We start from the raw sequence: 13,249 nt of genomic DNA on the forward strand, positions 1-13,249 counted from the left end.
GAGTACAGATCAGCGGAGGATGTAGAGATCAGCAGGGGTTAAGAAGAGGCAGGACCGATCAGCGACAATCAGGAGGAGGGAGTACAGATCAGCAGGCACTAAGAGGGGGTACAGATCAGCAGGCACTAAGAGGGGGGTACAGATCAGCAGGCACTAAGAGGGGGGTACAGATCAGCAGGCACTAAGAGGGGGGTACAGATCAGCAGGCACTAAGAGGGGGGTACAGATTAGCAGGCACTAAGAGGGGGGTACAGATTAGCAGGCACTAAGAGGGGGGTACAGATTAGCAGGCACTAAGAGGGGGGTACAGATTAGCAGGCACTAAGAGGGGGGTACAGATTAGCAGGCACTAAGAGGGGGGTACAGATTAGCAGGCACTAAGAGGGGGGTACAGATTAGCAGGCACTAAGAGGGGGGTACAGATTAGCAGGAACTAAGAGGGGGGTACAGATTAGCAGGAACTAAGAGGGGGGTACAGATTAGCAGGAACTAAGGGGGGGGTACAGATTAGCAGGAACTAAGGGGGGGTACAGATTAGCAGGAACTAAGGGGGGGGTACAGATTAGCAGGAACTAAGGGGGGGTACAGATTAGCAGGAACTAAGGGGGGGGTACAGATTAGAAGGAACTAAGGGGGGGGTACAGATTAGCAGGAACTAAGAGGGGGGTACAGATTAGCAGGAACTAAGAGGGGGGTACAGATTAGCAGGAACTAAGAGGGGGGTACAGATTAGCAGGAACTAAGAGGGGGGTACAGATTAGCAGAGGATGTAGAGATCCACAGTGGTTAAGAGGCAGAACCAATCAGCGACAATCTGATTAAGACGGCTGTGTTCAGATGAGGGGAGATTACAGTTCAGCACCAATTAAGGTAGGTGCAAATTGGCGGCTCTTCAGAGGAGTACAAATCAGTGAGAAGTACAGATCTGTCGCGTTTCAGTGTCGGAGTACAGATCAGCAGTGATTAGGAGCCCTAGAGATTGGACGCGATTAAGAGGGGGCAATACAGATTGAAGGGAAAGTACAGATATACATATCTACTATATAATCGGCTTATCCCGTCTGTCTGTCCGTCCAGGATATCAAGCGTCGCTGATTGGTCCGGCCGTGGCCAATCAGCGACGTGGGATTTCAGAGCAAGATGGCGGCCGTTAGCGGCTCATCTGCCGCACGGAGGTCAGCGGCGATGCAGCAGGGAGATGACCGGCGCTAGCCGATCATCTCCCGGCTGCTCGCAGCAGAAGTACCCCGACCGGCGGCCTAGGCGGCGCCGCTCCCTGGTCCTCCCTTCACACTTGCCGTCGGGAGATCAGCAGCTATGGCCGCTGATCTCCCGACGGTAGCCGCATGGAGGTCAGCGGCGATGCAGCCGGGAGATGACCGGCGCTAGCTTGTCATCTCCCGGCTGCTCGCAGTGGAAGTACCCGCACAGGCAGCGCCGCTCCCCGGTCCTCACTAACACGGTTAGCGAAATTTAAAACACCGCTGTCCTGAATTTAAAGTAGTGCACAACCCATTTAAACACTGCTTCGCTGATTAGTCGCGCCCGGTCGGCCGCATACATATTCTAGAATACCCGATGCGTTAGAACTGGGCCACCATCTAGTATATACATACAGTTAGGTCCATATATATTTGGACAGAGACAACATTTTTCTAATTTTGGTTCTAGACATTACCACAATGAATTTTAAACAAAACAATTCAGATGCAGTTGAAGTTCAGACTTTCAGCTTTCATTTGAGGGTATCCACATTAAAATTGGATGAAGGGTTTAGGAGTTTCAGATCCTTAACATGTGCCTCTTCAGTGTCCGTGCGCTCTTGTGATGAGGCTGAGCTGTCTTTGCTTGCAGCATAGCTGAGCGCACTGTTTGGAGCCACTGTGCGACCATGCTACTGGTCTGAACTGTCAATCTTCAGGAACCAATCAGCCCTACTGCAAGCAAGAAGCAGGGTGGCCAAGGAGCAGTGCGCTTCTGAAGAACAAACTCGAGATTAAGGAGAAGTAGGCAGGGTGAAGATCTGCAGCAATGAAAGGATAAGTGCAGAGTGGTGCTTAATGTGCACAAAGCAAATATATGTACAGCACTTTATTTTTATTCACTTATTTTAGTCACTTATATAGCACCATTAGTGTTGAGCGATACCTTCCGATATCAGGAAATATCGTATCGGATTGGATCGGGCCGATACCCAAAAAGTATCGGATATCGCCGATTCCGATACCGGAAACCAATGCAAGTCAATGGGACACAAATATCGGAATGAAAATAAACCCTTTCTTTCCTTGTAGGTTAATTCTACATGAAGTAAAACAACTAAGAATAATGTAGAATGACATGAAAAGCCGGCAATTCATCAGCGGCATACACCGGTACCCGACAATTTACAACAGAAAGAATAGAGCTTCACACATAGATTAGATAGATAGAAACATGTCAGTCACATATATATGAAGTACAGTGACTGTGTTGCTTACTGTACTTGTCATTTAGTGTAAAGGATTTATTAAAAAAAATATTAGTGTTTTCGTGCACCGTCTCTTTAAAAAAGCCGGCCGGCAATTCAGCATCTGTACCCGACAATTTATAACAGACAGAATAGAGAATCACACATAGATTAGATAGATAGAAACATGTCAGTCACATATATATGAAGTACAGTGACAGTGTTGCTTACTGTACTTGTCATTTAGTGTAAAGGATTTATTTAAAAAAATAATAGTGTTTTCATGCACCGTCTCTTTAAGAAAGCCGGCCGGCAATTCAGCATCTGTACCCGACAATTTAGAATAGAAGGAATAGAGAATCACACATAGATTAGATAGATCGAAACATGTCAGTCACATATATATGAAGTACAGTGACAGTGTTGATTACTGTACTTGTCATGTAGTGTTAAAATAAAGGATTTATTTAAAAAAAAATTGGCGTGGGGTTCCCCTTAATTTTAGGCTCTAGCGGAGGTTAAGCAGACAGCTGGGGCAAATGTTTGAAGCCTGGGAAGGGGGTAATACCCACGGAGCTTCCCAGGCTACTAATATCAGCCCCCAGCTGAATACCTAGCCTTTACTAGCTATTAAAATGGGGGAACCCCCCCAAAAAAATAACGTGGGGTCCCCCCTAATTTAATAGCTAGCACAGGCTAGGCAGACAGCTGGGGGCTGATATTAATAGCCCAGGAAGGGTGCCATGAATATTGGCCCCCTCCCAGGCTAGAAACACCAGCCGTCAGCCGCCCCAGAAATGGCGCATCCATAGGATGCGCCAATTCTGGCACTTAGCCTCGCTCTTCCACGCTGCCCTGGTGCGGTGGCAGGGGGTAATAGGGTTGGGGTTGATGTCAGCTTATAATGCCAGCTGACATCAAGCCCAGGTTAGTAATGGAGAGGCGTCTATAAGACACCCCCATTACTAACCCCATAGTCAAAGTTAAAAGAAAACACAAACACCCAGAGTAAAGTCCTTTAATTGAAATAAAGACACAATTCTTTATTGTTCTAAATTAAACCATACTTACCATCACGCCCATTCCAGCTGAAGCCAACGATCTCCTGCAATAAAAGAAAAATAATAAAGCAACCTCATCCTTACCTTTCGATGGTTCCCAGGACAGCTCCAGCTCTGCTACATCGAGATGACAGGCTGGACCGCAGCAGAAAGCTGCCATCCAGCCTGTCATCCCGCAGACACTGAGAAGCGCAGGCATGCTTGCGCTCCTCAGTGTCTCTCTGTGACGTCATCCAGATGAGCCGAGTTCATGTCCAATGAACTCAGCTCACCTCATGCACGTCACTGACAGCGTGGGAAAATTCTCCTGCACTCAGCGCTTCAGCGTGAGAATTCTCCCACGCTGTCAGTGACATACATGAGGTGAGGTCATGTCCAATGAACTCAGCTCACCTCATGCACGTCACTGACAGCGTGGGAAAATTCTCACGCTGAAGCGCTGAGTGCAGGAGAATTTTCCCACGCTGTCAGTGACGTACATGAGGTGAGCTGAGTTCATTGGACATGACCTCGGCTCATCTGGATGCCGTCACAGCCAGACACTGAGGAGTGGAAGTATGCCTGCGCTTCTCAGTGTCTGCGGGATGACAGGATGGATGGCAGCGTTCTGCTGCGGTCCAGCCTGTCATCTCGATGTAGCAGAGCTGAAGCTGTCGTGGGAGCCATGGAAAGGTAAGGATGATGTTGCTTTATTATTTTTCTTTTATTGCAGGAGATCGTTGGCTTCAGCTGGAATGGGCGTGGTGGTAAGTATGGTTTAATTTAGAACAATAAAGAATTGTGTCTTTATTTCAATTAAAGGACTTTTTTCTGGGTGTTGTGTTTTTTTAAATACTTTACTAGAAATTCATGGTGGTCATGTCTAATATTGGCGTGACCCCATGAATTTTGGGCTTAGGGCCAGCTGATAATGCCAAGCTGGCCTTAACCCCTTTATTACCCAGTGAGCCACCGCACCAGGGCCCTGGATGAGTTGGGTACAGCGCCAGAAGATGGCGCTTCTATGAACGCGCCATTTTCTGGGGCGGCTGCGGACTGCAATTTGCAGCGGGGGTGGCCCAGAAAGCTTGGGTCTCCCTGCGCTGCGGATTCCAGCTCCCAGCTGCCTAGTTGTACCTGGCTGGGCACAAAAATAGGGCGAAGCCCCACGCATTTTTTTTTTTTAATTATTTCATGCAATTCATGGAATAATTAAGAAAAAAAGGGCTTCCCTATATTGTTGTGTCCAACCAGGTACAAATAGGCAGCTGGTGGTTGGGGGCAGCCCGTCCCTGCCTGCTGTACCTGGCTGGACACAAATATAGGGCGAAGCCCCACGTCAATTTTTTTTAAAATAAATCCTTTATTTTAACACTAAATGACATTTGAGGAGTTAATAAAGATGCAGTCCCTAAATTATTATTTATTTTTTAATTAATTTTTCCCAAAACTTTTGACGTGGGCTTCGCCATATTTTTGTATGCCAGCCAGGTACAGCATCCAGCCATTTTCCGGGGTGGCTGCGGACTGCAATTTTCAGCGGGGGGCAGAAAGCTTGGGCCTCCCTGCGCTGCAGATTCCATCCCCCAGCTGCCTAGTTGTACCTGGCTGGACACAAAAATAGGGAGAAGCTTCACGTATTTTTTTTTTTTTTAATTATTTCATGAAATTCATGAAATAATTAAGAAAAAAAGGGCTTCCCTATATTGTTGTGTCCAACCAGGTACAAATAGGCAGCTGGTGGTTGGGGGCAGCCCGTTCCTGCCTGCTGTACCTGGCTGGACACAAATATAGTGCAAAGCCCCACGTCAATTTTTTTTAAATCATTTCAGGAAATTCATGAAATAATTTAAAAAAATTGATGTGGGGCTTCGCCCTATATTTGTGTCCAGTCAGGTACAGCAGGCAGGAACGGGCTGCCCCCAACCACCAGCTGCCTATTTGTACCTGGCCGGACACAACAATATAGGGAAGCCCTTTTTTTCTTAATTATTCCATGAATTTCATGAATTTAAAAAAAAAAAACGTGGAGCTTCGCCCTATTTTTGTGTCCAGCCAGGTACAACTAGGCAGCTGGGGGCTGGAATCTGCAGCGCAGGGAGGCCCAAGCTTTCTGGACCCCACCCGCTGCAAATTGCAGTCCGCAGCCGCCCCGGAAAATGGCGCATTCATAGAAGCGCCATCTTCTGGCGCTGTACCCAACTCATCCAGGGCCCTGGTGCGGTGGCTCACTGGGTAATAAAGGGGTTAAGGCCAGCTTGGCATTATCAGCTGGCCCTAAGCCCGAAATTCATGGGGTCACGCCAATATTAGACATGACCACCATGAATTTCTAGTAAAGTATTTAAAAAAAACACAAACACCCAGAAAAAAGTCCTTTAATTGAAATAAACACACAATTCTTTATTGTTCTAAATTAAACCATACTTACAGTCACGCCCATTCCAGCTGAAGCCAACGATCTCCTGCAATAAAAGAAAAATAATAAAGCAACCTCATCCTTACCTTTCCATGGCTCCCACGACGGCTCCAGCTCTGCTACATCGAGATGACAGGCTGGACCGCAGCAGAACGCTGCCATCCAGCCTGTCATCCCGCAGACACTGAGAAGCGCAGGCATACTTCCACTCCTCAGTGTCTGGCTGTGACGGCATCCAGATGAGCCGACAATGAACTCGGCTCACCTCATGTACGTCACTGACAGCGTGGGAGAATTCTCCTGCACTCAGCGCTTCAGCGTGAGAATTTTCCCACGCTGTCAGTGACGTGCATGAGGTGAGGTCATGTCCAATGAACTCGGCGCACCTCATGCACGTCACTGACAGCGTGGGAGAATTCTCACGCTGAAGCGCTGAGTGCAGGAGAATTTTCCCACGCTGTCAGTGACGTGCATGAGGTGAGCTGAGTTCATTGGACATGACCTCGGCTCATCTGGATGACGTCACAGAGAGACACTGAGGAGCGCAAGCATGCCTGCGCTTCTCAGTGTCCGCGGGATGACAGGCTGGATGGCAGCGTTCTGCTGCGGTCCAGCCTGTCATCTCGATGTAGCAGAGCTGAAGCTGTCCTGGGAACCATGGAAAGGTAAGGATGAGGTTGCTTTATTATTTTACTTTTATTGCAGGAGATCGTTTGCTTCAGCTGGAATGGGCGTGATGGTAAGTATGGTTTAATTTAGAACAATAAAGAATTGTGTCTTTATTTCAATTAAAGGACTTTTTTCTGGGTGTTTGTGTTTTTTTTAAATACTTTACTAGAAATTCATGGCGGTCATGTCTAATATTGGCGTGACCCCATGAATTTCGGGCTTAGGGCCAGCTGATAATGCCAAGCTGGCCTTAACCCCTTTATTACCCAGTGAGCCACCGCACCAGGGCCCTGGATGAGTTGGGTACAGCGCCAGAAGATGGCGCTTCTATGAACGCGCCATTTTCCGGGGCGGCTGCGGACTGCAATTTGCAGCGGGTGGGGCCCAGAAAGCTTGGGTCTCCCTGCGCTGCAGATTCCAGCCCCCAGCTGCCTAGTTGTACCTGGCTGGACACAAAAATAGGGCGAAGCGCCACACATTTTTTTTTTTAATTATTTCATGAATTTCCTGAAATAATAAAAAAAAAATTGACGTGGGGCTTCACACTATATTTGTGTCCAGCCAGGTACAGCAGGCAGGAACGGGCTGCCCCCAACCACCAGCTGCCTATTTGTACCTAGCCGGACACAACAATATAGGGAAGCCCTTTTTTTCTTAATTATTCCATGAATTTCATGAAATAATTAAAAAAAAAAAAACGTGGAGCTTCTCCCTATTTTTGTGTCCAGCCAGGTATAACTAGGCAGCTGGGGGATGGAATCTGCAGCGCAGGGAGGCCCAAGCTTTCTGCCCCCCCCCCCCCCCCCCCGCTGAAAATTGCAGTCCGCGGCCGCCCCGGAAAATGGCGTGTTCATAGAAGCTGGATGCTGTACCTGGCTGGCATACAAAAATATGGCGAAGCCCACGTCAAAAGTTTTGGGAAAAATTTATTAAAAAATAAATAATAATTTAGGGACTGCATCTTTATTAAGTCCTCAAATGTCATTTAGTGTTAAAATAAAGGATTTATTTAAAAAAAAAATGGCGTGGGATCCCCCATAATTTTAGTCTCTAGCGGAGGTTAAGCAGACAGCTGGGGCAGATGTTTGAAGCCTGGGAAGGGGGTAATACCCACGGAGCTTCCCAGGCTACTAATATCAGCCCCCAGCTGAATACCTAGCCTTTACTAGCTATTAAAATGGAGGACCCCCCCCCAAAAAAATGACGTGGGGGCCCCCCTAATTTTAGTCTCTAGCGGAGGTTAAGCAGACGGCTGGGGCAGATGTTTGAAGCCTGGGAAGGGGGTAAAACCCACGGAGCTTCCCAGGCTACTAATATCAGCCCCCAGCTGAATACCTAGCCTTTACTAGCTATTAAAATGGGGGACCCCCCCAAAAAAAATGACATGGGGTCCCCCCTATTTTAATAGCTAGCAAAGGCTAGGCAGACAGCTGGGGGCTGATATTAATAGCTCAGGAAGGGTGCCATGAATATTGGCCCCCTCCCAGGCTAGAAACACCAGCCGTCAGCCGCCCCAGAAATGGCGCATCCATAGGATGCGCCAATTCTGGCACTTAGCCTCGCTCTTCCACGCTGCCCTGGTGCGGTGGCAGGGGGTAATAGTGGTGGGGTTCATGTCAGCGCCAGCTGCCATGAAGCCCAGGTTAGTAATGATGGCCGTCTATATGACACCCCCATTACTAACCTACAAAGTGTTAAAAAGAAAAAACACACTACACCCAGAAAAAAAAATTTTATTTGAAATAAAACACCATTTTATTTAATTCTTAGTTTACTAAAAAAAAAATAGTTACCTGTCCACGTTCCTGCGCTCATCTCCCATGCACAGCTGTCACATCTGGAGATGGTGACAGCTGTGCATGGCTGCTGTAAGCTCACGCTGCCGGGAACACGTCCGCTCCCGGCAGCGGGAGCCACTGACTGAGGTCACCGGAGTGCATTCAGGCAGCGCAGCTCCGGAGACCTCCTTTACGGCAGTGCTGTACCGTGGGAATTTCTCACGATACAGCAGTGCCGTAAAGGAGCTAACCGGAGCAGCGCTGCCTGAACTCCGGTGAACCCTTACGGCCCCGTCATTCTAGCGGCGGCAGCGGTTCAGAGCGGTCACATTCTATGTGGCTGCTCTGAACTGGAGATCTTCGTGGGACACTCGTGGACTGCTACGGAGGGGTAAGGATAAGGTTGTGGTTTATTATTTTATATTTTATTACAGGAGATCGATGGCTTCGGGGAATTAGGTGTCTAGGTGAGTATAGGTGTAGTTTTTTATTTTTTACTTTATTTTAGGTGGCGATCGGCGGGGACAGGTAATGTATGAACTAATTTCTTTTAGGTAACCACTGGCCACCAATGACATGTATTTAAAATTTATTGGGGACACAGTAGGGCAATTTAAATAGCAGGATCAGGCTGATGGGAACTACTGCTCCCATCGAGCTGATCCTGCTGGCAGGAGTGGACGGGGGACAGACATAGGCCGATGGGAGTAGTAGTGTCACATCGGCCTATGTCTGCCTGCACGCACAGACACCCCGCACACACACCCGCACACACACACCCCGCACACACACACACCCCGCACACACACACACACCCCGCACACACACACACACCCCGCACACACACCCCGCACACACTAATCATGACGGGTTTGGGAGGAGTGGCTGACCTGTGCGGCCGTGGGAAAGTTGATGTGAGTTCATGCAGTCAAGCATGAACTCACATGAACCCTCTGAGGGCACCGCGGCTACTTCAAATTAACAGCTGATCGGCATCACCTGATACCTCAGCTGTTCATTTGAAATAACCGGCGGGAAAGCGCAGCACAGAACGGGAAAGCCGGCGGTGAAGTCTTTTCACTGCCGGCTTCCCCGCCCGGGTCCTTCGCTCCTTGGTGCTGCACTCCCCGCCCGGTCCTAATTTACGATTGGGATTGGAGGTGGCGAGGGGAGCGGAGGATCGGGGTGGGAGGCTGCGGGGAAGCAGTATGGGGCTGCGTGATTGTTTAAAAGCCGGCGGCTTTTTACCGCGCGCCGGCTTTTAAACAGTCAGGAGAATTCTCCCACGCTGGGATGGCATTCTGATGACAAGCTGGATCGCAGCTGAGCGCTGCCATCCAGCTTGTCATCCTTCACAGACACTGCAGAGCGCAGGCATTATGGGAACTTCCGATTCCGGTATTCGATATTATAAAAGTATCGGAATTAAGTATCGGAATTCCGATACAGTGAATATCGGCCGATACCCGATATTTCAGTATCGGAATGCTCAACACTAAGCACCATTCATTCCACAGCACTTTACAGAAATTATGGGCATTGTCCCCATTGGGGCTCACAATCTACATTTCCTATCAGTATGTCTTTGGAGTGTGGGAGGAAACCGGAGAACCCAGAGGAAACCCACGAGAATACGGGGAGAACATACAAACTCCTTGCAGATGTTATCCTTGGTGGGATTTGAGCCCAGGACCCCAGCACTGCGCTAACCACTAAGCCGCCATGCTTAGTGTTATGTCATTCTATAATCTTAAGGGAAATTAAAGGGGTTGTCCGGTACTTTTTTTTAAGTTGCCCAATGTATTCAGCATAAGTTTCTCTGTAAATACCTTGTGTTGCAGATAATGCCTGTGAGGGGCGCTATCACTGGCCGCTCTCCGGCATCACGTGACCCCCGGCTGCAGCCGGCTCTGACATCCTCTGACGTCACGACAAGTCAAGGTTGCAGCCGAGGGTCCCTCTTCCTCGTTACACCGGTGGCTGCTGGGTTGTGGGCGGGGTTATTCCCCTGCGTCCCACCCGGCATCCACTGCGCGCTCTCCCTCTCCCCATTCATTGGGAAAACGCGCGGTGGATGCTGTGTGTGACGCAGGGAATAACCACTGTGGGGACCCCAGCGCTGAGTCACACCTCACTTGTCGTGATGTCAACCGGGGGTCAAGTGATGCCTGTGAGCGGCCAAGGATAGCGCCCCTCACAGGCATTATCTGCAACACAAGGTATTTACAGAGATACTTATGCCCACATGCTGAATACATTGGGCAATTTTAAAAAAAAGTACCGGACAACTTTAAACTTCTATGTGTTCATGTATCCAACAGCATTCAGTGGGATACATAGAGGGGCCCGCAACAAAACTGTAAATGGTATGCTTCTGCTAGTTCCCATCTCTACCTTGATTTCTGAACAGAGGAGTCTAAATGTAAAAACAATTTAGAAATCCTGCAATTTTTACACTGGCCACAAGGGCTAATGCTAATGTAGCTGCTGTGTACAAATTACTTTTAAGTCTCATTATCATTACAGACAGAATAAAAATAACTGATAACACATTAATATACTGTAGATAATACTATCCACCATTCACAATAAGCTATGTCACAGCTCACCTTCTCCTCCTCCTGTGCAATGACTTATAGCACCTTTTATATACAGCAGATAACACTGCACCCACCATTCACAATAGGTGATGTCACAGCTCACCTCCTCCTCCTGTACAATGACTGATAACACCTCTATATACAGTAGATAACACAGGATCCACCATTCACAATAGGTGATGTCACAGCTCACCTCCTCCTCCTCTTGTACAATGACTGATAACACCTCTATATACAGTAGATAACACAGGATCCACCATTCACAATAGGTGATGTCACAGCTCACCTCCCCCCATGACTGAGAACACCTCTGTATACAGTAGATAGCACAGGGTCCACCATTCACAATAGATGTCACAGCTCACCACCTCCTTTTCCCTGCACAATGCTTTTTGTTCAGATCAGCACATACCGAGAAAAGTTCTATGTAATTCAATGAGTCATATTTAGTCTATTGCTGCCTATGTCCGTGTGGCTGCTAGAAAGAACAAGAGGTAGGAGAGTCTTTTGTTTGTTTTTTTTGCTGTTTTTATTAAATCCACATGAAGATGTGAAAGTGTAAAACATTTTTCTTTAAATACAAATAACATAAAAGCCTGATTTAAACAGTTGATTTTCTAATGACATGTTCTCTCTAGCACCTTAAAATGACGTACCTATATGTTAGCGTTGGGGTCCACAAATGTGTCGGGAGCTCATGCTGCTGTCACTCAGCGACGTCTAAATGGACTTGATGCCAGTGCATGCACAACAACTTTGTCAGACCCCTGCAATGCGATTTCGGGGTACTGATGGGTCCCCATGGCAGCCAGGGGCCTAGTGAAGGTTCTTGCGGCTGCCATCTTGGTACTCCTGTGCAATACTGTGGTATTGCAGTGTACAGTTAAAATAATCAGATGATCGCAGGTTCAAGTGCCCTCTCTTTTCTTGTCCTTGAAAGTCTGTTCTGTCAACATATAAAATTAACCTGTATGGTAAATGCTGTAAAGAGAGAAAACAATATGAAATGCAAGAATTGTGGTTTATCAGTCACCATGCCTCCCTAAAAAATACAACTGTTTGATTACCTTTCATTGTATGTACCCCAAAATGGTATCATTGAAAACTACAGCTCGCCATGCAACATATCAAGTCCTCACCCCAGCTCCATCAGCACAAAAATAAAAATGGCGACAGAAACAAAAAAAAATAAATTTAGAAACCTCAGATTTTTTTTTATCAGTATTTAAATAAAAGAAAAAAGGATGTAACTTTGGTAGCGTTATAATTGAATCCTGTTACCAGCTCATTTTTCCCATACAATGAATACTAAATAATAATACCCCCCCCCCCCTAAATATATATATTATTATTTTTATTTATTTATTTTTTTCTGTAAATATATTTATTAAAATTTTGTCAAAGATAAGATACAACAATCAGGAAAAATAATCAAGAAAAATAGTATACATATGAATTCACATTCAGGTATAATGCAACTTTATGAAGAAACAATCAAACTTGTAATCTAAGATAATTATTATTTTTTTTTTACGTTTCATTCCACTTGAATTTTTTTTCCAGTTTTTCAGTACATTGTATGATAAATGAACAGTGTCATTCAAAATTACAACTGGTCTCACAAAAAAAAAACACAAGCCCTCGCCCGGCCATATTAACGGAAATAAAAAAAAAGGTTATTGCCCTTAGAAGAAGCGGAGGAAAAAAACCAAGAACGAAGGAGCAAAAATGAAAAATTGCATCAGTCCTAATGGGGTTAATAGAGCATCCAGTTGAGAGAAATTTTGCAAATGTAAACTTTGTTATTGAGTCACTAGAAAAGGACCAGAAAACTTAAAAATTAGGTGCAGTTAGTGAATAATTAGCAGAAAGAAAATCATCAGCAGCGCAGATCGTGCTAACATAGCAGAAATCTGCGATCTGTCATTAGTTTTCAAAGAGACTGTTGAAGTATCCTTGAAGAGCGACTTGTTGACAGGCGTTTTCTAGATTAATTAGTGCACGGTGCTAATGGCTCTCTTATAATTACGCTCTTTCCTGTGAATATGTGTCAGCTAAACTCATGCTCTGCAGAGATGACATCTTATCCTTTTTTTTAAGGGTTTAATCTTTGAGCATTTCTAAGTAATGCGAACCATTAAGGTATTCCCAGCAGGTGTGTGTATGGAGGGGGGTGGTATGACTGGTTGAGTAACGGCTTTGATCGGACTATCTGATGAGGTAGAAAATGACTGTTTAGCTTTCTGTTTGCTGATATCCTGCATTAGACACCAGGGGTGCAAGTCACTTGCAGA

General features: G+C 46.6%; 2 protein-coding genes across 29 annotated transcripts in view; one reads left to right on the forward strand and one right to left on the reverse strand.

Annotated features, from left to right (window-relative positions):
- Window positions 1–13,249, forward strand: part of NFIA (nuclear factor I A) — a 547,161-nt gene that overhangs the window by 464,750 nt on the left and 69,162 nt on the right. The window lies entirely within an intron of this gene.
- TM2D1 (TM2 domain containing 1) overlaps window positions 11,573–13,249 on the reverse strand; it is a 217,128-nt gene continuing 215,451 nt past the window's right edge. The window contains exon 7 of the mRNA XM_073643777.1: window positions 11,573–11,936. The gene's annotated coding sequence lies outside the window, so the exon portion shown is untranslated. The remainder of the gene's footprint in view (window positions 11,937–13,249) is intronic.

The sequence above is a fragment of the Phyllobates terribilis genome, unplaced genomic scaffold, assembly GCF_046119375.1.
Source record: "Phyllobates terribilis strain yellow unplaced genomic scaffold, ASM4611937v1 Scaffold_8__6_contigs__length_399053987, whole genome shotgun sequence".
Lineage (NCBI taxonomy): Eukaryota > Metazoa > Chordata > Amphibia > Anura > Dendrobatidae > Phyllobates > Phyllobates terribilis.